The 26,776-nt window shown below is 44.1% G+C and overlaps 1 protein-coding gene and 1 pseudogene across 2 annotated transcripts in view; both read right to left on the minus strand.

Annotated features, from left to right (window-relative positions):
* Nucleotides 1-26,776, minus strand: part of CD1H11orf87 (chromosome D1 C11orf87 homolog) — a 305,472-nt gene that overhangs the window by 17,828 nt on the left and 260,868 nt on the right. The window lies entirely within an intron of this gene.
* LOC106984469 (52 kDa repressor of the inhibitor of the protein kinase-like) lies at nt 870-4,939 on the minus strand (annotated as a pseudogene).

The following is a 26,776-nucleotide window of genomic DNA, read 5'->3' on the forward strand; positions in this document are numbered from 1 at the left end:
AACCTTGTCGTAACATTTTATAAAATGCATTCCTTCCCCCTACACTTCTTCAAAAATTCATTTCGTCAAAGAACTGATAACCTAATACCCGGGTTACTGGTTCTACAGCGGTAATGAATGCTACAGCTAAAATGAGGACTAAAGCAAATTCTAAATGCCAGGAGCAGAGATCTCACAGAAGTGTGGCACTTTTAATGCTATCTTCTGGAAGAACAGTTAGGTCTGCGAAGTGAGAGAGTTCAAATGGGAGCCATTTAAATAGGCAGATTATCAATGACTAATGTCCTGAATGGGAGGCCCATAGGTCAAGATATTCAGTAATGAAGGGGCCTACCTACCTACACCTACAGCTTTTCTGGAAGCTGCTTTGAAATTTCTTTGAGATTTTTTTCAGATATCAAATATAAGCGAAAGCCTACTTTTAAAGTCTCTTAGGTATTTTCACTCGTTTCTGAATTACCTGTAGGAAGCTCTGACTTAGTTGTGCTGACTTTGATGTGTATGTGTCCATCATTATTAAATTCAGATCATGTTTCATGTCAAAACTTAGGTTAAGCAAAGCCAAGTTACCTCACCTTTGGTTTGTCAAAGTGTTCCTCCGGTATGCTTTGAGACACTTCACCTAATTTTTATAGCCTTCAGTCTCAACCTTCATCACAGAAATAAATACATATGACCTTCAGCCATGCATAAACACTAAGGAAAAAACTGACACCTGGCAGACAGAGGGCGTCATAAATGGGGGGTGGAAGCTCCATATCTTCCCTTCCACGTTCTTCCCACTTGACTCTTTAACAATGCAGCTGAGCTGAGAGCAGGTCAAGATTATGCAAATCCCCCCATGTTCAAGCCAGCATGGTGCTCCTCTGATGTTTTAAATGTGAGCCGTCCCATGACAAAGGGTATCGGAGAGAAGCATTTAAGAGTTTTCAGGTACTGTCTGAGACTCTGCCTTTCTGTTCCTGAACAATGTGCTCCAGGGTTGGAACTCTTAGTCTCCTCAGGAAATCTCAGACCTTAGCTGACATTCCTGGTTATCTTGCTGGGCTCTACGGAACTTTCCAGGAAGTTTCAACTAACTATCAGGCTTGGGTGCCAAAATGTGTGGCTTCCGCAAACCAAAATCCGTGGTGACCTTCAATACATTCCATCAATTCACTTAGTGAACAAAGCAGGGAAGTCAAGTGACCAGCTGCAAAGAAAACATCAGAGGTCTGGCCCCAGAGATTTTCCCCAAGGCTCTTGTAAAAGAACATGTTTAAGAACCACAACACTAACAAGAATCTGTTACTGCACTACAGACTACAAATGCCCGGACATCTACACACTTACCCCACCTAATATTTGTGTCACTATACTATCTGAACATAAAACAAGTGCTTGTAGGAGGTCCACTAAAATTTCAAAAGCGTCATTCCTGCCTGTCCACTGAAGATGGCCAATTTCCTTCTGTTCTTTGACCCTTTCCTCATTGTTCTGAAAGAGGACAGAAATTACACTGCCACACTCCAAAAGCAGGTGCAGCAGCTGATGGGAAAAAATGAGCTTTCTCAACTGTTCCTAATGCAATGCAAAAGATATTCCCATAAAATCTATTGCTTTTTCCAAACACCGCGTCATTTAAGGCGCCGGCGGAACAGAGGGTGTAGATAGCTTGGAAGCAATCATTGGAAAGTCTAGAGGCAACAGCTTCAATTTTGGAAGAAACTCCACTGGACGCAATGTAAGCCTGGCTATGACAATATTCCGTGTTTAATCCCCACTTCTCAGCACAGTGTGAAGATGCACAGCCAAAATGTCTGCATCAGCTTCCTGAGGTAGGAAGCCCCCAGATCTCTCTCTCAGGTTAGGAGATTTGTCGACAAACTTCACCAACACAGGCAGCTGCTCTTCTCCTGCTATGTCCACCACGTGGTCAGTGAGAATAGAAAAGAAGTGAGCGTCTCCCGCTTCCCTGAGGGTTTCTTCCGGAATGCAGCTCTCACAGGTCTAGCACCTGTATCTGCTCTTAAGTGCCATGGTCTCAAAAAGACTCTTCAGCATCTCTTCACTGGAATCTATCCAGCACTCGGGCAGTGCAGGGAAGTTCTTAGGAGTAGAGAACTTCCAAAAAAAAAAAAAAAAGGAGTAGAGAACTTCCATGATGCCAGCAGCGTCTTGTCCATCCAGAGGGAGACAGGTTTTGGTTTCCCATAAGAATCCAAATTTCAAATGAAGATTTTGCGTATTCGGCGTTTTCCTTCTCTTTAAGGATTAATTTGAAGGGAAAGGTCTTCATCTTCATCTTCACCCCTTTCTTCTGCACTGAGGCTCTGAGCATTGCTGCTGTTTCTCCATGTTTCTGTTCCTGCTTCGAAGTTTCATCCATTTTCTTTTTCTGTTACAGTGTCCTGATTTTACCTTCACTCAATTCTTTGTCTTCTGTGTCTACTTTGTGGATTGTTCAAATGTCTAGTAAGATCAAATACTGTTGGTATTGCATTATCTTGAAGAACCGCCCTCTAAAGACTAGTTGTACAGATCATCCAGGTCTCAACGTGTTTGACACGTAATCGGTAACGTTTATTTACTTGATCGGCTGTTTCATCTTCTACGTTTCTCTCTTACAATGATCCACCCACTTCTGGCATCTGGCATGTTTGTGCAGGAACCTGAGGAAGGCCAGGTCTGACTGCCTGTCCACATGCACTGGGGGGCAGCACAGAAGCTGAGCATCTTCGCTGCCCCCTGGCTGGCCCAGCCCTCTCCTCCCCACCACCTCCAAGCAGCTGCCTGCCTGTCCTGGGCTCAGCAGGTGCCTCAAGTGTAACGCTTTTCTTCTTACGGATTTGACTAGGTAACACCAAGAAACTGACTTTTCTCCTCCTTTAATGAGAAGTAACAAGCAAACTCTTGGGATTATGATGGCATCACATCTCACAAGAACACTTGCTCTTAGACTGAGATTTCCAGTAAGGGCACTGAAATGTAATACACTGTAATCCATTATTTAAATCAGGTATTATGTCAACAGGAGCTCATTTGTTTTTCAGAACATTAGCACAATTCAAAATTATTTTCACATCTAACGATAGAAAGTTGCCTTCAAGTTCTTTACCAGCATCTAGGAATTAATTCACTAGGAGCAAAACCCAAGACAAATTCAAGAAGGCTAATGTCCCTCCCAGGCCCATAGTTAGCTGTCATTTCAACAGCGACAAGCCAGGAACTCTGTTTAGCTGCATTGTGCATGTGAGAGAGAAAAAAAGAGGGAGAACGAAGCAGTCTGTGGATCTTCCTGGCCCAGTGACCTGGGTCTACCTCCATTATAACATTTATTACATGCCTGAAATTATTTACCTATATGCACAACTCCTTCATTGGACAGCAAGGCCATGCAAGGCTGTCATCATGTTTGATTTCTCTCTGTACCGTCTAGAATAGATGCGTCATAAATGAAGGCCTCATATATACTCGCTTCCATTAGTAGCTTTTAGCCTCCTTCCAAAAGTTGTGCAAAGATCTGAACAGATGGATTTGAGTTTTGCTCGTTCCATGTCCTCTGGTTCATCTTTCTGTGGAGGTCACGATGAGGATCAAAATGGTCAAAAGAGGAAGCAGTAGCAGTCAACAGAGGCAGAGCTCCCAAAGATAAGGTGTCGGGGGGGAGTTACATCGGAAAGTGCTTCTTAACACGTCCTTACCCCAAACTGGCAGACTAGAGAGAGAGTGACAGGCAAGGAAGTTATCAGTAGAGCAGGGATAGGGGACAGCTGCTGCAGTATATACAGCTTCTGCAAACATGATCCTTCCTAATCCTTGGCACACCGCTACGGGATAGAGGATTATCTCCATTTTAGAGAGGGAGAAGATGAGAGGTTAAATAATTTGTCCAAGAGCACACAAGTGCTAAGGGATGAAGCCATAATTCAAACCCAAGTCTGCCTGTATCCAAAGCCTGCTCCTTCCATTAATCCAAGGTGTCTCTTCAGAAGATACTACATAGAAAGCCACTGGACTTGTGGATACATCCTCCAGTGTCCAGGTCTCTTGGTCCCAGCGGTGATTCCACTTGGGTGGGTCCCTTGAGCCCTAAAGCCAGGAGGTTCAGGTCTTAGGGCAGAGCTGGTGTGATCTAGGCACTTCCTGGGACCCACAGAGTTAACTTGCTCTCGGCTCAGGTTATGGCTGCTGTGTTTTCAATGATCCAACACCCAGTGGGTGAGCTGTGGTCAGTTTTATACAATGCACCAAGTACTATTATTTGTTTCTATACTGACAATCTGTGTTAAATGCTCTACCAGGCCTTATATAATTTATATGTGTTTATGTGCAGGCCAATTGTCCAAAGGACCTCTTTCTTCCAGCCAGGGCTCTGGCTCTATCTGGGATGTCAAGTGGGACCTTGCTGTAGCCTGAAGTTTTCCTTTTGCACAACCCATCCTCTCTAAGGATTTGGCACAGAAGCTGTCCTCAGAAGATTTACAGCCTGGAACTGGACGCCTGCCTACTCGTGGCTTATTTCATGGGAAGAACAAAAACCCCAAACACCACCTAACGGAGGAAATGGAATCCGTGAGAATTCAGGAGTAACTCCTGGAAGTGGCCGAGAGCTCACGTTCCTCCTACACCTCCTCTTACTAGAAGCCTCTCTCAACAATCTCATTAAGCTTATCTGTTCTTCTTAAGCATTTTTTAGCACAGCCTTTCTGTGGGCTGCGTGGTTCTAGACAGCAGAACTGACACCAGTGAATGCTAGCTATGGGAACAATTGTGACTGGGGGCAGCTGAGTGGCTCAGTCTGACTCTTGATTTCAGCTCAGGTCATGACCTAATGGTTCATGGGCTCGAGCCCCAGGTCGGGCTCTGTGCTGTGTGAGCTCAAAGCCTGCTTCAGATTCCCTCTCCCTCCCTCTCTGCCTCTCCCCACTCATGCACGCACTCACGTGCTCTCTCTCAAAATAAGCTTAATTAAAAAAAAAAAAAAAGTAACAATTCTGATCGAACATAAGACCAAACTTCCAAATAACTCCGGGTGAATGGGGGAAGTTATTGAACTGGAAAATATTTGAGATCAAATTCTATTAACTTCTAAAGTCAAAGTCCTAATTCCATGATTTTAGATTTTCAAATGTAACCAGTTACCTTGCAGGGGCTGAGGAGAGGGGAGATGGGAGAGCTAAGTTTTATCGAAATCTTCCTGCTTGGAGGACTGTGACCTAGTGGTTCTCTCAGTGAAGAATCCTGAAAAGTCCAGCATGGCCCTGACTGCCTGAAGAAAGGTCTGCGAAGGATCAGAAACCAAATGGACTTCAAGGGGAACGGTTTCTGAGAGGAGCAAGTGAGTGACGCATCAGTTACCTTGAGCTCAATCCTGACTCTCTAACCCAGAAAGTAAGACAAGCCCATCCCACCTCCACTCCCCACAAATGAAACAAATCTCTAATGGTAGACTCACCATTTGTGAGTCCCTGATGCCAGAGCTGAGGCTGACTTAAAATCAGAAGCTTGTAGAACAAGGATGAGGGGTGCAGGGAGGTTAGGAATGGGCAGACAGCACAGTAAAGGTATGGAGCAGGCTGGGACTAGGCTGAATCTCGTGGGCACTGGATTCCCACCGCAGACCTGCACACCATGCCCCACCCTGAAGCAGCAGGCCCACTCAACATAAGAGATAATGACCACCCGCACCTCGACTTTGCCGGAGGTCAGTCCTACCCCAGTGTCTGCAAAGGTACAAATAACCTGATCACATTCTCTTCCTCCCTTCCTCCCCATCTCCCAGGCTCCACGGATACCAGTGTGGGAAAGTATGTGACACTACACAGAAGGCTTTCAATGTCTAAATGCCGAGGCTACTTTCCCTGACACTAGATTTCTCTGCCTCCTTTTTGATTTATCGTGACACTATGGCCTTCATTGACCTTCAGGAACAGCAGGTTGCTTGATAAAAGGCACTGGCTTTGGGATCTGGCAAATCTGGATCTGAAATCTATCCTCGCCATTAACCAACCATGCTACCAGGGATTTATTTTTTGAACTCTCTGAAACTCAACCTCAATCTGTTCATCTGTGAAATGGGAATCACAGTTAACTCCCTGAAAGGACTCAGAATTGGGATCAGGGAGGATTCAAGGGTGAGAGTTATAGGAGATGCCCAGAGACGCTCAGTAAATGTTCACTCTCTTCCTCTTCCAACCTTCTGTGTCTCTCTGACAGGGTGTGACACTTTAAAAACCGAGTACATTTTCACTGATGGCTATGTGATCTATATAAAATAAAGCACCTCCTGCCAAGTAAATAAATAGAGGAGAGCATGTACTCATTCCTGTTCTAATTTAATCTGTCTGAGTGCCTGGAGGTCTTTTCGAGCTAAATATTGTTTTCACTCTGACCTTGGTACAGCGTTCCCATTGAATTTGTCTCAGTTCGTCCTTTTCATGTCATGCTGATGCCTTTCTAATAGATTGAAAGCACTTTGTTGAGAACAGAGATTAGTGAGATCTAATAATCAGTAAATACCTGCCTACCCTGGACGATGGGGAAGTGGGATGTTCTGGGTAACTTGCTGTTCTAATAAAGAGATAGCACGTATGCCTGAATTAGCAATTTTCAAAGAATAGAACCCATCAAAACACAAGACCATCACTGAACACAAAGAGAGATTTTGTGATCTGGGAGCCCCCTTGGAGGCTGGCGGGGACACGGACCTCATGCAGAAGAGTTAACAACTCTGGCAGGTAAAACAGAGTGAGCAGAGCTGTGCTCTCAGATGCTCCGGAATTTTTTCCAAAGCATCTTGGATTCTGATGTAGTCACTCGTTACTTGTCTCTTCTTCACGAGGATTTAGAGAAAACATTTGCTCTAGACTTTCCTCCATGAAATTTTTAAACATGCATTTACGTTTAATGCCTAATTGGACAATTCAGTGAAGGACAAGTGCTCATGTCCAGTGGGTCACTGATTAATGGGTTGGTACAGGTCAGACCTTCCCAGCCTCTGGCTCCATGAGGAAAGATCTCGATATTCAGAAACGGAAGAGGTGCATAGATTTCCAGATAGCTTATTTTCCTTAAAAGTATTTTTTTTCTTTTACAGCAAATGTATATTCATTGTAAAACTTTTTTTTTTTTCAAAAAATACAGCCAAGAGGAACAAGAAAAAGAACAATATCCATAGTTTACCATTTGGAGAGGACTATTAATACTCTGAGAGCTTTTTTTCTCGGCATAAATATACACACTTAAGAAAATAGGTTCGTGAAATATAAACTGCAATGGTATCTACTTTTTTGCCTCTAGAAAAATATGTCATGACCATCTTTCTATGTTAATATTCTTCCTCAGCATACATTTTAATGAATGCAAAGACTTCTGTGTATCACAAGCCATAGTTCATTCTGAAATCTAGCAACACCCTCATAAGCAACACTATTATTTAAAAGGGGGGGAAAACATTCTATAAATCTTTGCTTACATCCAAGTTTATTTCCACTGGATTTTTTTTTCTTCAGAGTGGAATTGAAGGACCAAAGTCATTAAAAAAAAAAAAAAACTTATATATTGTCAAAGTGTGTTCCAAAGATTTAAAACTAAAGGATAACACTCCACGGGCAGTATGCTGCTTATAGGTGTCTGTTCCCAAGAAAGATGTGATATTCTTGATGTCAAGGATTGTGTCATTGATCTTTGTACCCAACATCTTTATGTTTTTGGGAATTAAGTCACTGAAGTATTTGTTGAATGATGATTTGATGATTCATTGTTTAAACAAATGTATGACACAAGATTGTATGTCTCTGGGGCTCAGCTTTTTCTTTTACAAAATGAGGATTTTATGTTATATGGGAACTAGGATTTCACATCTCTCGTATGAAAAGCAATGACCTAGATACCTTACGGGAGATTAGCCATATATATCATCTATAATCATAGTTATGCGAGCTGTAAGCATGTATCATATGTAACTCAATGATAATTGTATAGAAATATGCACAGATGTGTTAAATATTCCGGGAGAATAAGGCTACATGACATGATGGGATAGTCCAGGAAGATGATGCTCAGCTAAGCACAGACCACCAGCTTTCTATCTGGGGGAAAAAGTCTTTTCCCCATTCCACATTTTGTGTTTTATTTGTAACTAAAAAACAGGAGGTAGAATTATCTTGAGATTCAGTTTCCTTAGGTAATTTCACCCAAGACAACCAAGCTTATCTCACTAGATTTTAGGAACATTTCAATCGCTTCTAAATTACCCAGGATAAGATTCTATCCGTTGACTTTCACGCTCCTAGACCTCCTGGTTCATTGGCAGTGAATGCCTATAGACCTCTCTAAACTATCCCCATAGCAATCATGCCTACTTTTTGTAACACTTCCTTCTCCAGGCCTCCGTGCTTCACAGAAATATTTGTCTCCCACCATCACTCAATTTATTAGTTACAGAGTTATGGTTATTTACCAAAAGTCTGTAACATGCCTTTTAATCTACTAAGGGGAAATGAGGCCGTGTGGCATACACTACAATGACAAGCATAAACGTGATGTGCCAGACACAAGGAGGAAGAAAGCACTTTCCTCCGGGAGCCAAGACAAGTCTCACAGAAGATAACTCTTGAAGATGATGTTCGAGATGGTTCTGGAAGAATGAGCTCAAGCTTGCCAGGCAGATGGAACTGAGCAGGTGACCGGAGAGAACAGGATTCGAGCAGAGATCAAGGGGCAGAGAATGGTTATTTATCAATCTCCCCCAAGTCATGGCTCTCTCCAGTTCCCCTCACATAGGGTCACCTGGTGGTCATCTAGCGATCCTGATTTGGTCACCTCCGTTTGCGGTATTGCCTGAAAAGCTCTTGTTGCTTTTCAATCGCGGTTGGCTCTGTGACCACGCCTTCATCCTAAATGCCTCCACTGCTCTTCTCTGCATGAACCCTACAAGATCCAGCCTCTGTAGTACTAGGCCATTTAGTCTCAAACTCGTAGCCACCTTACTCTTTGGGTTTAAAAACTTCCCTCTTCCTAGAAGAGAGGCACTTCGAGAGCAGTGTGAATTGCTGGAATTTCTTGCGGGCTCTGAAGCCAGGTTGCTAGATCAGTATCTCTGTCGAGCTTTGATAACAAGACAATGCTGGCCTTGCAAAATGAGTTTGCAAGTGTTTTCTATTCTTTAACTTTTTGGGCAAGTTTGAGAAGGATTGCAATTAATTCTTCTCTAAATGTTTGGTTGAATTCACCAGTGAAGCCATCTGTCCTGGGACATTTCTTTGTTATGTGGGTTTTGATAATCGATTCAATCTCCTTATTTATTATTGATCTGTTCAAGTTTTCTGTTTCTTCATAATTAAGTCTTCGTAGGAGGCATGTTTCCAGGAAGGGATCCATTTCTTTGAGGCCGTTCAATGTGTTGGGACATAACTGTTCACAAGTAGTCTCTTATCACTTTTATTTCTGTGGCATCAGTTTTAATGTCACTTCTTGCATTTCTGAATTTATTTGCATTTTCTCTTTTTTCTTTGTTATTCTACATAAAGATCTGTCAATTCTGCTTATCTTTTCAAAAACCAACTTAGTTTTATTGATTTTTCCACTGTTTTGTTGTTTTTTTTTTTTTTACAATTCTTTATTTCATTTATTTCAGCCTAATCTTTAATTTTCTTCCTTCTGCCAAACTTGGGGTTAGTTTATTTTTTTGAGTTGTAAGGTTGGTTGTGTATTTGAGTTCTTTTTTTTAATATAGGCATTTACTGCTCCAAATGTCCCACTTAGTACTGCTTTTGCTGCATCCTGTAAGTTTTAGTATGTCGTGTTTCCATTTTCATTTGTCTTAAGATATTTCCTTTTTTTACCTCTTTGATTGCTTCCCTGACCTAACGGTTGTTCAAGACCGTGTCGCTTAATTTCCACCCATTTGTGGATTTTCTCCTTTTTCTTCTGAGACTGATATTTAGTTTCATTCTGTTTTGCTCAGAAAAGATATTTGGTAGCATTTCAACCATCTTAAATTTGTTAAGATGTTCTGTAACCTCACATGACCTATTCTAAATTTTTTAAAATGTTTATTCTTTTTTGAGAGACACAGAGACAGAGCGTGAGTGGGAGAGGGGCAAAAAGGGAGGGAGACACAGAATCCGAGGCAGGCTCCAGGCTCTGAGCTGTCAGCACAGAGCCCGACAAGGGGCTCAAATTCACAAGCCCTGAGATCATGACCTGAGCCAAAGTTGGACCCTTAAACAAGCCACCCAGGCGACCCAACATGACCTATTCAACAGACTGTCCCATGTGCACCTTTCCTGCTGCTGCTACATGGAAGGTTCTGGATATGTCTACTAGGCCCATTTGATCTGGAGCGTCATTCAAGCCCACTGTTTCCTTATTGGTCATCTGTCTGATATTCTAGCCGTTGTCGAGGGTAGGATATTGAATTTTCCTGCTATTATTACACTGATGTCTGTTTCTCTATTCAGTTGTCCACGTTTGCATCGTTTGTGTAAGTGCTCTGATGTTGTGTGTATGATCAGCCTATTCCTCCATGCCAAGGCCACAGAGAATGAGTAACACTGTCCTTTCCTTTCGGTGGTTTGCTTACAACATGCTTAAGTGTACCAATGTTCTCCGCTTGCTGGAGAAAATGAGCATGGAATACGAGTCTGGGGTAAGGGCCGAAGCTTAAGGGAAGATCAGAGCGATTATCTACACCATTAAAACATACACGGAAAACTGAGAAGTGCCGTGTATGCCCTCGGGTCACGGTGGCAGAGGGCCTCACTAAACTGCAGGAGTCTGGAAGACACAAAGACATAAAATTCTGAATCTCTGCATGAAAAGGAATCTTGGGTGTCACAAATGACCACATTCCTTATTGCAAGAGAAACACTACCTGGCCATTGGTACAGGTGGTCCCTGCCTAGAATCTCTCCCGAAATACCAGGGGGGAAGAAAAGTGAAACCACACTGAAGAAGGTTTTGTTCTTCCTTGAAGATGTACTGAAAGGCTCCTATCTTGCGAAGAGAAGGAACCTGAGATAAAAATGCACGCTCTGAAGCAGTGACATTTAGCAAAGTGATTAGGCAGTGACATTAAACAAGCTCCCGGGCCATTTCCAAATGATTTCTATGGGCACCTGTGCTGCTCAGAAAGAGGCCAGGTTTGAGGTAGGGGAAAAAAGAGACTCCTAATTAAAACCTGAGGGTACTTGCAACAGAAAGTTCAGGAAAGAAGCGCTTGTTTTTTCATCAGTGTACCTTTTTCTTTGTTGAAAAGAATTCCTCTTCACCCCAAGGAACATAATGAAGGAAAAATATTTGGCCAGAGTAAGTGGAAGGTGTGAAGAGGGGAGGACATCACTGGTGTTTTCTGGAGTGAAATCATCTGCCTTTGACTCCCGCCTCCCCAGACACACGGGTCAGAGTGAGGGCTGTGCTTCTGACCACAGTGACATAATTATTCTTTAGTCCCATGGGTTTATCAAATCCCTTCTTGACTGTCCAAAATCATTGTCCAGAAAAGGAATGGTATCTGCCAGATGCAGCCAGAGTGAAAGCTCCCCAGCAAGTAATAGCCGGTGAGTAAAAATCAGACCTACCCCTTCTTCCATCATCATCACTGTCTTCTTGCATCTGCTTCTTCCTGCTGGCTGCGAGCTGACTTCTTTGGTCCCCAGTTGGCTTCCATCCAGGCCTCTGGCCATGTTCTTGCTTCTTACACGCTGGCTATTATGTTACTTCGGGAAGAAGAGTTGCTGCCATCTTCCACATATGGCTTTCAAGGTGGCTCTAAACATCCAAATCCAGCGGGCAAATAGGTGGCAAGTTTCTATGGGTCTGGTACGAACGAGCAAGCCCAAAGCTTACTTGCAAGGGAGGCGAGAAAAGTCTAGTTGTGAGCTCGGGAGGAAAAAGGAAATGGATTTGGTGAACAGCTATCCAGACCACTCCACTACTCCAGTTTTCAGGCTAGCTCCCCTCCCCTTGATTTTTACTTTCTGACCCTCTCCCTCCTGGTGTAATTCAGCAAAGTTCTGTTGTTTCAAACAACTTCTGATAGATGAAGCCTGATTCTGGATGATAAACTTCAATTCCGGGACTCACCTCTGTCAATAGCCACATGCAACCTAAGAGGTAGGATCTCCAAGACTCCACATAATAAGTGATGGAAGGGAAGGAGGAGTCAGGGTGTGTGGTGGGAATCCTCCCAGGACAACATGCCCAAGAGAACTGGGCCAACACGGCCACCGCTCCGAGGGAAGCTGCAGAGAAACGGAGGGTCATTCTCTGAGCATCCAGGCTTCACACACAGGGAAGCTTAAGTGAGTAAGAGGAAGGACAGCTCTGGGCCTGTGTTTTGGCTGTCAACCCATGTTTGTATGCTTTTTAATCCTAGGCTCTAGAGCAGTTGAAAACAAGATTGTTGTCAGTAATTTCTGCCAAGGAATTCTGAGTCATTTACCTTAATCCGTCAGCAATGAGAGGAGAAGAACTTTGCTCCCTCCATTTAATCAACCAGAGCCACATGGATTTTTACAGAGTCTTCAGAATGTGAATAACCCAAGTTGTTCAGCACCATTAGTCATCTCCCTAAGTCCACACTCCACATGCTTCTTCAAGTAAGAGTGGGAATTGGCAAGATCTTCTCTTCACTTCAAGAATCCCTTTCTCTCCAACTGGACTCCAACTGGCATTTCCAGTACTAGAACTATTGACACTTTGGGCCAGATAATGTTTTATTGTAGGGAGGGAGGGAGCTATCCGATGTGGGGTGGGACATGCTCCAGCAACCCAGACTCCTACCCATGAGATACCAGTAGTACTCTGTCCTGGTCCCACTGGTGGAAATAAAAAATGTCTCCAGACATTGCCAAACGTCTGGTGGGGAGCAAAACTGTCCCCAACTAAAAACTGCCGACATGGACAGAGGTATAGCTTGAGAATAAGAAATTCGAGAATAAGAAATTCCAAAGACATGTATTTTCCTGGCCTATCATAAAAGGAACTACTCATTTACAGGCTCCCAGGGTGATCTACACTCATAACATATTTATTTATGATTTGTCAGTTGATCGATGATTTGCTTAAAGTTCAGTGAAATCAAGGAATGTAAATGTGTGGATGAACTGGTCATGAGAGGAAGGGCGTCAGAGCATAAAGAACAGAAGCTCCCAAGAGGTCGAGAATAAGGGGCGCCGGCGTGGCTCAGTCGGTCAAGCATCTGACTCTTGGTTTCGGCTCAGGTCACGATCTCACCATTCCTGAGATCAAGCCCCACATTGGACTCTACAATCACAGCATGGAGCCTGCTTGGGATTCCTTCGCTCCCTCTCTCTCTCTGCCCCTACCCTGCTCATACATGCGTGCTTTCTCTCAAAATAAATAAACATTTAAAAAAGTCAAGAATAAGAGAAGTGATAAGCAATAAAAGCACCTCATATTCACCAAGCATGATGCTTTACATAAAAATATGCATTATTTCACTTAATCCTTGCATCTACCACCCTTCCAAACACATTACAAGTAATTGATAAATATTATCAATTACAGTAATACCAATTACTGAACATACCAATTTAAAAATAAGTGAGTTCAAGCTGAAAATGGTTACATAACTTGTGCTTACAGAGACAGAAAATGGTAGAGCTGGTTCAAACTCAGGGCTATCTTACCTTCTCACCCACACTGTTTATAATACCTTTCACCTGTGAATTCCTCTGTAGCCTCTAAGAGTTCTCAGTACAAACAATTCATCTTGGGAAGGATCTTACCTGTCCATCAGCAAAGCAACTGCAAGAGAAAGCCGAGGGTGTGTCCAGGGCTCATCAGAAACACTGCAAGTTTGCATTAAGCCAATCCAGAATTCTCTCAAGGGGATACTTGCAGTCTATGTGACAGAGTTAGATAGACAGAAGAAAGAAAAAGAGAGCAATTGTTGCCAAGAGTAAATGGAGGCTTTGACCAAATATATGGCAGTTACGTCTACAAAGATGACAATAAAGAGCCAATGTTTTACCCTTGAATAGATTCAAAGGGTAACTTTTGATCAGGGTCCACTCTTTCAGCGCTTCTGCTTTCCAAACAGAGTAAATATACCATCCAAATAAAGATACCACCACCTGTCCATCTCAATTCATCACAGTGCAACTATACAGTCCTTACTTAAAATGCCTGAGAATTTGGAAATACTCAATGACTGCTTACTCTGAACTGATGGCACCCCTTGGAACTACTCTCATGGCTCACAGGTCTAGCTCTCGACTACCTCTTGGTATATGGTAAAGGTGACCAAAAGCAGTGGGTGACCAATAGGTATGTCAAAAGACAATGTCTATCATATGTCATCATGGATATGCAAAATTAAGACAACAATCAGATACCATTATACCCCTGGTTACAATTACCAAAATCTAGAGCACTGACAAAACCAAAGGTTGGCAAGGATGTGGAACAATAGGAACTTTCTCTTATTCGTTGTTGTTGGGGACACAAAATGGTACAGTCACACCGGAAGACAGTTTGGCAGTTTCTTACAAAATTAGACGTGCTCTTACGATATGAGCCAACAAATGCACTCACTGGTATTTACCCAAAGGATCTGAGAACTTATGTCCACACAAAAACCACCACATGGATGTTTTTAGCAGCTGTATTCCAAAGTTGGAAGCACCAAGATGTGCTTTAGCAGGTGAATGAATAAATATGGTACATTCAGACAATGGAATAGTATTCAGTGCTGAAAAAAAAGAGTCATCAAGCCATGAAAAGCCATGGAGGACCTTAAATGCATATTACCATGCGAACGCAACCACGCTGAGAAGACTACATATTGTCTGGTTCAACTATATGACATTCTGGAAAAGACAAAACTATGGAGAGACGAAGACCAGGGGTGTCAGGGATTAGGGGAGATGAATAGGCGGAGCACAGATTTTTAGGGCAGTAAAAACTGAAATGGCAAATCCCTGTGCATAAGAACGCATGCTTCCTGTTTTCAGCTGATTTTTGCGGTGGTTTCTCACACAGCAATTACACACTAACAAAAGCCCAAACAAGGAGCACCTAATAATAACTATGTATACACACACACACACACACACACACACACACAAACTTCTATGATAAAAAGTGGCCTTAAAAGCAGTCAAGGGGCACCTGGATGGCTCAGCTGGTTGAGTGTCCAACTCTTGATTTCAGCTCAGGTCAGGATCCCAGGGTGATGGCAATGGGCCTCACACTGATTCTTAAGATTCTTAAGATTCTCTCTCCCCCTCTGCCCTTCTCCTTGGCTCATGCATGCATGCATGCTCTCTCTCTAAAATAAAAAAAAATACTTTGGGGGGGGAAATGGAGTTAAACAATTGAAGCGGATAGTGGAGAGACAGACAGAGGCAGATAGAGGCCATCCCAGTTTAAAGGAAGGCAGGAACAAAGATGTCCAGCTAGAAATGGCCAAGTGGCTTTGGGGGGTCCAGTAAGGAACCACTCTGGAGGAAGCAAAAGATTTTTCATTTTTCTTGTCTTGGTATAAAGTGCAAAGGTAAGTTGGGATGAATGTGCGAAAGAAAGACTCTGAATGTCAGCCTGAGCAAACAGGAAGCGTATCCTAGAAAGAATGGTTAAAAAAGACTGAAGCAGCATTTGTGTTACGGGACTGAACAGGCAACTTTAACAAAAGCTCTTTGCACCAGTATCAGAAACAGGAGCTGGAGGCAATTCCCAGGGACTGTGATTTCAAAAAGAAGAGGAAATAAATTCTTTTCCACATAGTCAGGGGGCTTTGGGGAGACCAGTAGCTCGGCTGTGCTATGTGTTTATTTGAAGGCAGAGACCCAGTGCGGTTCAAATGAAGACATGTCCAATGTTCAGAAGACAGACATCCAAGTTAAGACGAAGATCAATAGAGGAGGCTGAATTAAACGTCAGCCTGTAAATTGCTGAAACACAGGAAGTTCTGAATCGCCTCCTCGTTACTGATGAAAAGGAGGGTAGGGAGGAGGAGAACGAGATACCCTGGAAGCCGGGATTTTCCTTTGAGGAGTTCAGAGTCGCAGGAGCAGTTATGTGCAAAATGATGTGCTCCCTGAAAGAAACCATCTAGAACAGGTCCTGGAGCTAAAATCTTAATCCCTTTTTGCAATAAACTCCCTAATCCTATAGCAAAGAAAACCAGTAAAGTTCAAGGGAGAAGGACGGGCCAGTTTGAGGCAGGATTTCATTAGAGACACAAAGGACTGAAGTCCACAATTGCAAATCACAATCTCAAGCTGTCAGTCAGAGGCAGATAAGAAAGGGCATTTTATGCAGAGTCCTTTCTTTGGGGAAACTGCTAAGAAAAAAAGAACATGCCCAGATGGCCAGTGCCTAAGGGAATATGAGATGGGCCTACAGGAAGTGAGGCAAAAAAAGATAAAATAAATTTCACATGCACTGTTTCTTATTGCCATTTCTTCTTTGTATGGTTGCTATGGGAACTGTGTTTTGGAAGCTCTCTAAGGCTATGTCTCTCCAGTGCAAAGCAATCAAGCATTTGGGCCGAAATGACCAGTCAATTTAATTCAACTGGTTTAATTGATTTATTTCCAACGCATGCTCTCCCTCACCCGTGGCCAAATTGAGTAGTTGCTTAACTGAACTTGGTGGCATCTTGCAGAAATAAAATTGGTTCACCTGTGGTAGAGATTTGTGTTCTATGCTGGTGAAAAGACTCTGCCATCGAAAAGGCCTTCTCCTACCAGGGCCTTGCTAGTCCTGGGATTGCAAGCGGCTCTAGAAGGGGGTGAAGGGTGGCTGTGCAGGCAAGAAAGGACTAGTGGACTATTTCAGACACTGGTGTGGAAGATCTAGGTACGCTCACAAACTGAGGAGTGGGGGACAAGCAGGGTCTGAGAGGCCAGGGAGCCGAAGAGACAAGATCCAAGAGAGAGTAGCTACCCAAAGCAAGGGAGAGCTGTGACAGGCGGAGACGCAGGTGCCCAGTGGCGGCGGGGGGGGGGGGGGGGGGACCGGGCACTCCGGTCATCCTAGCCAAGTCAGGGGCTGCCTATCAAGCCACTGCTCGGGCCCGGCTGTTACCAAACTGCAGACTCGGGCTAACATCACCTGCGGCCACCTTCTCTCTGGACCCTAGTCCCATCTTTTCTGAGTCTAGCAGCATATCAGTAACCTGCAGCCTTCAGCCGGCCCTGATGTGACACCAAGTTATGGTGATCCAAGGTGCTCCTGTCCATCAGATTCCCCCAAGCGGTTGCTCTGGGCACCTTTGCTGACTCTGCATCAAAGAATTACCTTCTTTGGCTCCACCTCACATCATGAACCCCAAGTTCCCCACCCTTAGCACATAGCTTCTCTCCGCCTAGGACTTTAGCCTCCCTCCTTTAGGACCAGACGCCCAAAATAACCAGGAATCAGAACACCATCTCTGGGCTGGTCAGTCATGGCATTTTACAATCAATCACTCTCTCTCTCTCCCTCCCTCCCTCCCTCTTCCCCTCTCTCTCTCTCTCTCTCTCTCTCTCTCTCTCTCTCTCTCTCTCGGCCAAAGACGAAAAGAGCAAAAAGAAAGAACTACACATAAGGCATGAGAGAAAGCCAGATTTATAAAATCCATATTCAGGTAGGGTTTTCTTTGTGGGAAATACTGAAGACATATAAATATCAGCCTTTCATGAGCAGAACTGGCCTGAGATGTCAGGAAGACGGCTTAGAGCTCTCTCCTACTTCTATATGGTCCTGCATCTAGTTGCCAGAACCCTCCTGCTCTAACTCTCTGCCCCTCCAGATGCCCCCAAACACATGCCCTACGACCCAGGCAGCTTCATGGTGCCACAGCCTCAGTTTTCTCATCAAATGAACCTCCCCTGTGCTTCACACCCTGAGAGACAGGGCCCTCCTTCAGGGAAATGGGTGATGATTAGAAAAGTCTTGGGGCGCCTGGGTGGCGCAGTCGGTTAAGCGTCCGACTTCAGCCAGGTCACGATCTCGTGGTCCGTGAGTTCGAGCCCCGCGTCAGGCTCTGGGCTGATGGCTCGGAGCCTGGAGCCTGTTTCCGATTCCGTGTCTCCCTCTCTCTCTCTGCCCCTCCCCCATTCATGCTCTGTCTCTCTCTGTCCCAAAAATAAATTAAAAAAAAAAAAAAAAGAAAGAAAAAAAGAAAAGTCTTAAAACATCCTGCCCCGGCCAAATTATTCCACGAGAGTCCCTTCTACTTCAGTTGTAAAAAGCACCTCAGGAAAGGAAATCAGAGGTTGTCTGGTGAAACAGATGCTTCTAATAAGTCAGAAGGATTAGGGAATTATTTCCATCTTTCAAAAACAAAAACAAAAAACAACTGTGTTTGCTGTTCCCTGGAGACTAGAACTCAGTGCCCCACTCAACGAAAATCAGTTTCACTATAAATATTGAATAAATCATGATGATGATGATGGTAGGTAGTAACTGATACGCCACTGGAGTTTATAAAACACCTTCACACACATCTCCTTGATCTCCATCTTCACCTAGAAGGCCTGTTTGATTTTACAGCTGAGCCTCAAAAGACAGTAAATTTCTAACCTGGGCTTTCTTATTCCAAACTTCATCTTCTTTCACAACACTTTCATGGAATCTCTGATTTCCTTAATCTATATTGTCCTGTCATTCCAGCTGGAGTTTTTTCAGCAAGCATTTTTCTTCTTCCATGTTCTACGCAACTGCTTGATATACTATGAACTCAGACTTGGCTTTTGCCTCTAAATAATATATTTACTATGTTATTAATACATTATTAATAAATTTGCTGTTGAAAATCTTTCTCAAACACTCAGGATCTCACTTACATGGAGAATCAAAAAAAAGAACTCATTAGAAACAGGAGATTGGTGGTTGTCCAGGATGGGGGTGGGCAGGGCAGTGAATAAAGCTGGGGTACAAACTCCCAGTTTTAAGATGAGTAAGTTCTGGGGGCGTAACGTACAGTATGGTGACTGTCTTTAACAATACTGTGTTGTGTATGTTAAAGCTGCTAAGAGGAGATCTTAAAAGTTCTCAGTGAACACACGGAAGAAGTTGTAACTACGTGAGGTGATGGATGTGTTAACCAACCTTCTGTGTAATTATTTCACAATACAGACATATACCAAATCGTTATGTTGTATACCTTAAACTTATACAATGTGACATCAATTATTTCACAATAAATCTGGAAAAAATTAAGTTTCCAGGTGGTTGCACCCATACAAATTTGCTTAAATTTTATATTAGACAGGTTAAATGTTTTGTGCAATAAATAAATATATTGCACTTACATCTACACAAGTTTCTCTTCTCACTAAAACACTGCCCCCTACCCATCTTGCCTTAAAAAATTACTTTAAAATTCTGTGTGTCTCCCCAAGTAAAAGACCAGATGTCTGACTTGGGATCAGACATCTAGAGCGATATGAACCAAGTGGAACCAGTGATCACAAATGATGAGGCTCACAAGTCATTATTCCAAATATGACTACACTTATGGATTTAGGGCTTTAATTACTTTGATCTATTGCTAGATGGTTGTTAGGAGTGTGCTTGTGTGTGTGTGTGCACGCATGAACACTCACTAGGGGGATGGAAAGAAGGTGGGTAGCTCGGGGGATGAAGCATTTGGGAAAACATCAACCTATCTCTCTACTTGTTAGATATATAAGAACATTCTCATGTTTACTGGGTTTCACATTAGCATAACCCAGTAGTGATGGTGATTTTAAGAACTTAATTTGGCAGATGACTGATTTATAAGTTGATCCAATCACTTATGGTATGTTCATACAAAAATAATCAATAACAGAGGGAGATGTTCCAATTTAAAAACTAATGTCTGCCCAAGAAAATGCATATCTCCCTGGATTTTCATAATGATTTTATTCTGAGTAGACGAGAACACATCCTAAACACCTAACTGAATGATAGATCATGACTGTGACAATTGGACTGAATGTGTTATGTAAGTGACATATTCTTCCACAGGACAGGGGGATATGAGCTTTACAGGTGTGAGCGAAACAGTGCCTCCGATGTCTCCTTAAGGGCTGTGCACCACAAAGTAGGTCTTCAAGGACTAGAGAGGGAGGAGCATTACAATCCCACTTAGGATAGATCACATGAGACTCCAGAACTAAGAATCAAGGCTGAACGGCTCCACAAGAAATACCTATAGTTTTCTTGCAGAAAAATAAATCACTCCATGAACAATAATATATACCCTATACTGAAGCAGTTTTAATCTTGGGGACTTTTAATACTCTGATTGTACTGGGTGGTCTAATAAACTTGCACATTAAAATGACAAGCTGTTGGGGACAATGACACAATCTGTTGACCCAGGGTTATTGTCAGTAGGGACAAGGATCCAGCCTCTGAGGCCAATTTGAAAACTGATTAGTAATTCTGCTTCTCCATATTTGCAAATGACATATCCAATGAAGGGTTACCACCCACAATATATAAAGAACTTATACAACTCAACACCCAGAAAACAAATAATCCAATTAAAAATAGGGACAATAAATGAATAGACATTTCTCCAAAGAAGACATCCAGATGGCCAACAGACAGATGAAAACATGTTCATCATCACTTACCATCAGGGAAACGCAAATCAAAACTGCAATGAGATGAGGTGCCTGGGTGGCTCAGTCAGTTGAGCATCCGACTCTTCATTTTGGCTCAGGTCGTGATCTCATGGTTTGTGAGTTCAGGCCCCGCAATGGGCTCTGCACTGGCAGTGCAGAGCCTGCTTGGGATTCTCTCTCTCCCTCCCTCTCTGCCCCTCCCCTGTTTTCTTTCCCAAAATAAATAATTTTTTTTAAAAAGTAAAAAAATAAAACACTACAACGAGATACCACCTCAGATCTGTCAGAATGGCTAAAATCAAAAACACAAGAAACAACCAGTGTTGATGAGGATGTGGAGAAAAATGAACCCTTGTGCATGGATGGTAGGAATGTAAATTAGTACAGCCACTGTGGAAAACAGTACGAAGGTTCCTCAAAACATTAAAAATAGAATTACCCTACGATCCAGGAACTGCACTCCTGGGTATTTACCCAAAAAATACAAAAACAGTAATTCAAAGGGATACACACACCTCTATGTTTATTGCAGCATTATTTACAATAGCTAAATTATGGGAGCTGTCCAAGTGTCCATCGATAGATGAATGTATAAAGAAGATGTGCTCTGTATATATACAATGAGTTATTATTCAGTCATAAAAAGTATTAAATCTTGCCATTTGCAACAGCATGGATGGAGCTAAACAATACTATGCTAAGCAAAATGAGTTCATTAGAGAAAGATATCATATTTCACTCAGGTGCAATTTAAGAAACAAACCAAAAACAAGCAAAGGGGCCAAAAAAAAAAAAAAAAGAGTGAAAGAGAGACAAACCAAAAGGCATACGCTGGAGAAGAGGCGGTAACCACTGGGGAGGAGGGGGGATGGGTGAAGTAAGTGAAAGGGATTAAGAGTACATTTATTGTAATGAGCTTTGAGTAACATACAGAATTGCTGAATCACATCCTGTACACCTGAAACTAATATAACTGTATATTAACTATACTGGAAATTAAAATGAATTAAAAAAAAATTAGGGGTGCCTGGGTGGCTTGGTCGGTTAAGCATCCAACTCTCAATTTAGGCTCCGATCATGACCTCAGGGTCATGAGATGGAGCCCCACGTCAGACTGGGCATGGAGCCTGCTTAAGATTCTCTTTCTCTCCCTCTACTGCTCTCTCTATCTCTCTCCCTCTCTCTCCCTCTCTAAATAATAATAATAATAATAATAATAATAATAATAATAATAATTAATTCTGCTTTTCCTTTCAGGCACAGACAAGCAGAAGAGGTTTTTATACCCCTTTTTTCCCCCAGCAGAGGACTGCAGCCGGCGCGTGGCCCCTACCCAAGCTCACAGGCAGTCTTGATTCCAAGAGACACAAAGAAATCAGGAGGAGGACCACATGTCCCCCGGATTCTGTGCACAGGGCAAGGGGTCCAGATCACCGGAGGGGAAGAAAGGAACAAAAGACCAATGTGCCAAAGTCCTCTTTTCCCAGGATGCTTCCTCCTGTCTTCAGCTTCAGACGCTTGTTAGCCTCTACTTGAGACCCTGAGGAAATAAGGGAACACCACCCACCACCTTCGGGCCAGGATTCCCCTGAGTCCCCAATCACCCTGCTATACAAATAGGAACCAAGGCCCACGGTCAGCCACAGTCTCCGGCGCACGCTGCAAACGCTCCACTGCCCTCTGTCCAGTTCAACTGACGATCCACGCTGAGACCCACCTCGTGGTGCCTTCTAGCAAGTGCTCGGTACCCTGGGAGGAACACCGGTGTTGTCAGTCACAGGAGCATCGGCTTCCTGAAATCAGTGCCCGCCCAAAGCGTCTCACTACAACTCCACCAGCTCCTACCCCGTGCGGGACACAGAGTCAACAGAAACCGTTCTGGCTTCCAGGCACCCTCAGTCTACTGAGGGAATGAGGCGGAATCCAGCAACACCGAATCAACACACAAGTTAGGTGCGGTGGGACCGGAAGCCAAAAGATACCTGTGGTAATGTGGACGGGGCTCCCGGCAAGGGCAGAGAGTACGTCAGACACGCTCGGTACTCCATGGGGCGAGACGGCAATTCGCGAGCTACCGACATTTTGGCCGAATGCTTCTCTGCGCTGAGCGCTATCCTGCGCGTTGGAGGACATTCGGCAGCATCCTTGACCTCCCCCTACCAGATGCCAGGAGCACCAGCGTCCTCTGTCATGAGAATCAAAAATGTCTCCAGACGTGCCCAATGTCCTTTAGCGGGCTGAAGTGGCCCCACTTGGGACTATCACTTGGGAAGAATGTAAGTGACACTCTGCATTCAGGGACGATTCCACTTAGTAACGTGGATAATGTCCAGGCGGTGGTTTTCTATCAACCGTCCTTAACTCATCCCAACCTGCCAAGGATAAGCGCAGATGGAAGTCACAGGATTAACGGAGATGGGATCCAGAGAAGGATGGGTTGGTTATTTTTTCCTTATTTCTTAAACCAGTCCAACACCTGGGCAGAAAATACGTGTCAGCACTGACCGTCACCTTGTATCAAGTTAGGTGCTAAGCATGTCAGATCGTATGGATTTATTTCCCAGCTGCCGGGAGCTTTCCCGGAAGACAGTTTTAAGCTGTTGTCCCTCTTCGGTGCCTGCCTTGGCTGGAGTTATGGGATTTTGGAATGGGGCGGGAGGGAGCAGCGGTCTGGAGCCAAAGGACAAGAAAGAATTCTTGAGGTGCCTTTGGTGCAGAAATGTGATTTTATTAAAGCACAGGGTCAGGACCCTGGGGGCAGGAAGAGCTGCACAGGGGTTGTGAAGAGTGGCTCCATATACTATGGAGGTGAGGGAGGTAAAGTCAAAGGGGAGGCCTCCAGAGGGACTGTGATATGCTAAAGAGGACTCCTAAGATACCTGAGGCTTGGTATCTTAGGATACCAACAACAACCTAAGGTTGTTTTCCCCCTATTAAGACACTAACAATAGGACGGTAGGGCGTTCTTCGAGAAACATTAATACTCTGTATTTGCCTCAAGTATCTGTCAAACATTAATACTCCGTATTTGCCTCAAGTATCTGTCAACGGGCAGCAAGTCAGGACATTTAATTTTACCTGCTATTCCCTTCTTGCCTTTCTTCCCCACATCACCATAGAGGGATGGGTGATGTTGGGCCTCCAGGAAACTGAGTTTCCTGCAGGTTTCTGGAGAGCAGGCTATTGGTAAGATTGCCTTTTTCTTGTAATTTCTTAAGATATGTGTAAACTGATGGAGGCTCCTGTCTTGCATGACTGGGATCTCTATCAGTTAACGCTTTGTCTTCTTTCCTTTGTTCTTGGGCAGCCAGGAGTGCCTGAGAAATGTCACACACGTCCCAAAGGCGGGGGGGGGGGGGGGGGTACAGGTGTGCTAGCTTGTGCTTTGCCCTCAGCTTGCCTTATGCTCCCTCATCAGGAGAAACCTGCCTTACCCAAGGTCCCACCTCTTGCCTGAATCCAATCATTGTGGGCATATAAAGGCCCATTCATTCCCTTGTACTCATGTCAACTGAATGGCCACACCAGGTCCAGAGTTCCCCATGGGCACATTCAACTTCTCCTTCTATCCAATCCTGCTCCCTTCCCTTCCCTTGATGACAGGATCTCATAGGCACTCCCTACTGCCGATACCCATCTCTCACAGTCTGCTTCCCAAGGAACCCAACCTACAACAACTTATAAGGCACAGTTCCTCTTCCGACGTGCTCATATTCACAGGCATGGTGGTATTTTTTTCCCCCAGGGGCTGTACTTCTGGGGCTCTGCTTCTATTCTCAGCCCTGTCCCTCATCAGTACTCTCAACACAGGATGTTTCAAACTGCTGGCTCAGCAGATCAGTCCCTAAACAAAGTACTCAGCACACAATGACCCCTCCAAGCAAAGGATTAACTCCCAGGCAATTTCCCAAAGGAAAAACCATTAGACTGCAATTCTGTGGACCTACCTCCACACATCGTTTGGCTTGGCCCGGGACACAGGGCTTTGTCCTGAGACTGAAACAACACCACACACTACAGCATCCGCTCCTGGTCCCTGGCCATCACTGGGACAAACTCACTGTTGTCCTTTTTGCTGAAAAAGGATGAGAAGGGGGACACTCCATGGAGGCAGAGCCGGGACTTTGAAGTTTACCCTTTGGTCTCATCTCCTACAGGTTGGCTTTTAACTGCTGCTTCTCTCTGTCCAATTTTAACTGCAGTATTTCTTATGTTCCCTCTCTGACTACCCAAAATAACTGGCCCTTTTTTTGCTCTTTTGTCCTCCTTATTCTCACCTCTTAGCCCAAAGAGAAGAGGGCTTCAGGATAATGTTAGGAAAGGAGGTCAGTGCGGTGTATGTGAAATTTCCATTTCTGGCAACAGCAGCTCTGGCCCTATGCAGAATTAGAAAATAAATTGACTTAATCCCTGGCTCCAAGCTCCCTTTTTGAGACTTCTTTCCAGCCCCAGTCTCAAGGCTCCAATTCTCACTATAGTAGCACCTTAGTCAAATATCCCCTGTGCCCTTTGCGCTTCCCCTGCCTCCCCTTTGCCCATTGGAATCGTTCTCTTCTTGGCCCCATTTAGGAGGACCCCGGTAGGTTCCCAGAAGGCCACTCATACATGAATTCGAGCTGTCGTACGACTACATCATAGTGATTTAATATATTATTCCATGGGGCATTTTGTATTTTGCATTTGTCTATCATTTATATTTATAAATCACTCTTCAGGGCCCAAGATGGTAGGGACAAAACTGTTAGGATTTCATGAAACACAGAGGGGCCGTTAGTGGGCGAGGGACATTTCCTCCATTTTGTAAATTCCACAGATAAGCCCGCTGCCGTCACTCGTGACTGAACAGAAACTCCAGCCACTCTGAGCAATGAGCCAAGTCTTCCCCTTCTTCCTGTCCCTGGTTCTTCCATTCTCACGCATACAATACTGACTAGACAATCAGCCGAGCCAAACAAACAAACCGATCAGTTTATTTCACGGAAATCAAACTGATTTCACTAAGCCGACCACTTCATTTTGGTGCTATCGGGAAAGAAGCCACCTCGCCATTTTTCTTTTCCCTTTTTGTTTTCCACATGAACTTCTGCCAAGCCTATTCAGCACTCACTATGTGGCTTAATTAAAATATGCTTGTAACAAACCAGCTGCACATAATACAGCAGCACTAAGTTTCCTCAGAGGGATCGAGGGACTGGCTTTCCAAGCAACTCCACCGTCACCACCCTCAAATCTTCATAAAGCTGTGCTCAGCAAGGGCTCTGGGATGCAGGGGATCCAAGGGGACCATTGAGGAGACAGAGGGCTGAGAAGGAGACAGGGAAACCAGGTATTTAACAGCCTCACAAAGAGTTGTACTCAGCCCACGAAAACTCACCTGAGAGCAAAGAAAGACAGTAGAGTCTCTGAGATTGTAAAGAACCAACACTGGGGTCCAAGACATCCCCGGGAAGCCAGGCTTTAGGGCACATCTTGCTGCTGCGGCAGGTCACGTGCTAGCTCCCATCTACCCGGGACATCTCTGAAAGGGGAAACCCAAGTTACCGCAAGTCTGATTAAGGTGAGGGGGCCACTCGGCCTGCAAAAGATGCACAGATCCCTAGAAGGTTACTCTGGGGGACACCCTTGTGATCACCCTGCTTCAGAGTCTCCGAGTTTGTTTTCCACACTGCATCTTTCTTCTTTCCTGGAACAACTGTAACTAACACACACGCAGCTCATCCCATCAGCTGGGAGCAAGGACATCAACTACAAGCGCATTAAGCCTCTCACCTCCTCATTCCAAAATTTTGTGTTTTCCCTTTTACTCCTCAATTCTAATATTGCACACATTCAGAGCTTGCAAAGAGTCTTTTGCCAAAACTTTCCAATCATCTCTGGTTTCTCTTCTTCCAGTGGGTTCCCTGAGAAGAAACAATGATTTCCGGAGTTCTTCCAAACTGATTTACCTGGAGTCTCTACAAGCCGAAGTCTGCGTGTTCTCTGTGAATCTTCCTGCCCTTGGCTCCTCGCCTGTCCCCGCGCAGGTGACTAGGTTCTGACTCTCATCCTGTTTCAGCTTTGTTCTCATAGCTCCGCCAGCTGTGGTATCTCTCGTATGTCTGGGTTTGGTTTCTCTCCTAAGGAACTATACTGTAGGTTCTCTCTGAAGTGTGCTGCCACTCAGCACCCCCGGCCTGGGCACGTCCAACTCCACTCCCCCCCACTCCCGACAGCGTTTCACA

The sequence above is a fragment of the Acinonyx jubatus genome, chromosome D1, assembly GCF_027475565.1.
Source record: "Acinonyx jubatus isolate Ajub_Pintada_27869175 chromosome D1, VMU_Ajub_asm_v1.0, whole genome shotgun sequence".
NCBI lineage: Eukaryota > Metazoa > Chordata > Mammalia > Carnivora > Felidae > Acinonyx > Acinonyx jubatus.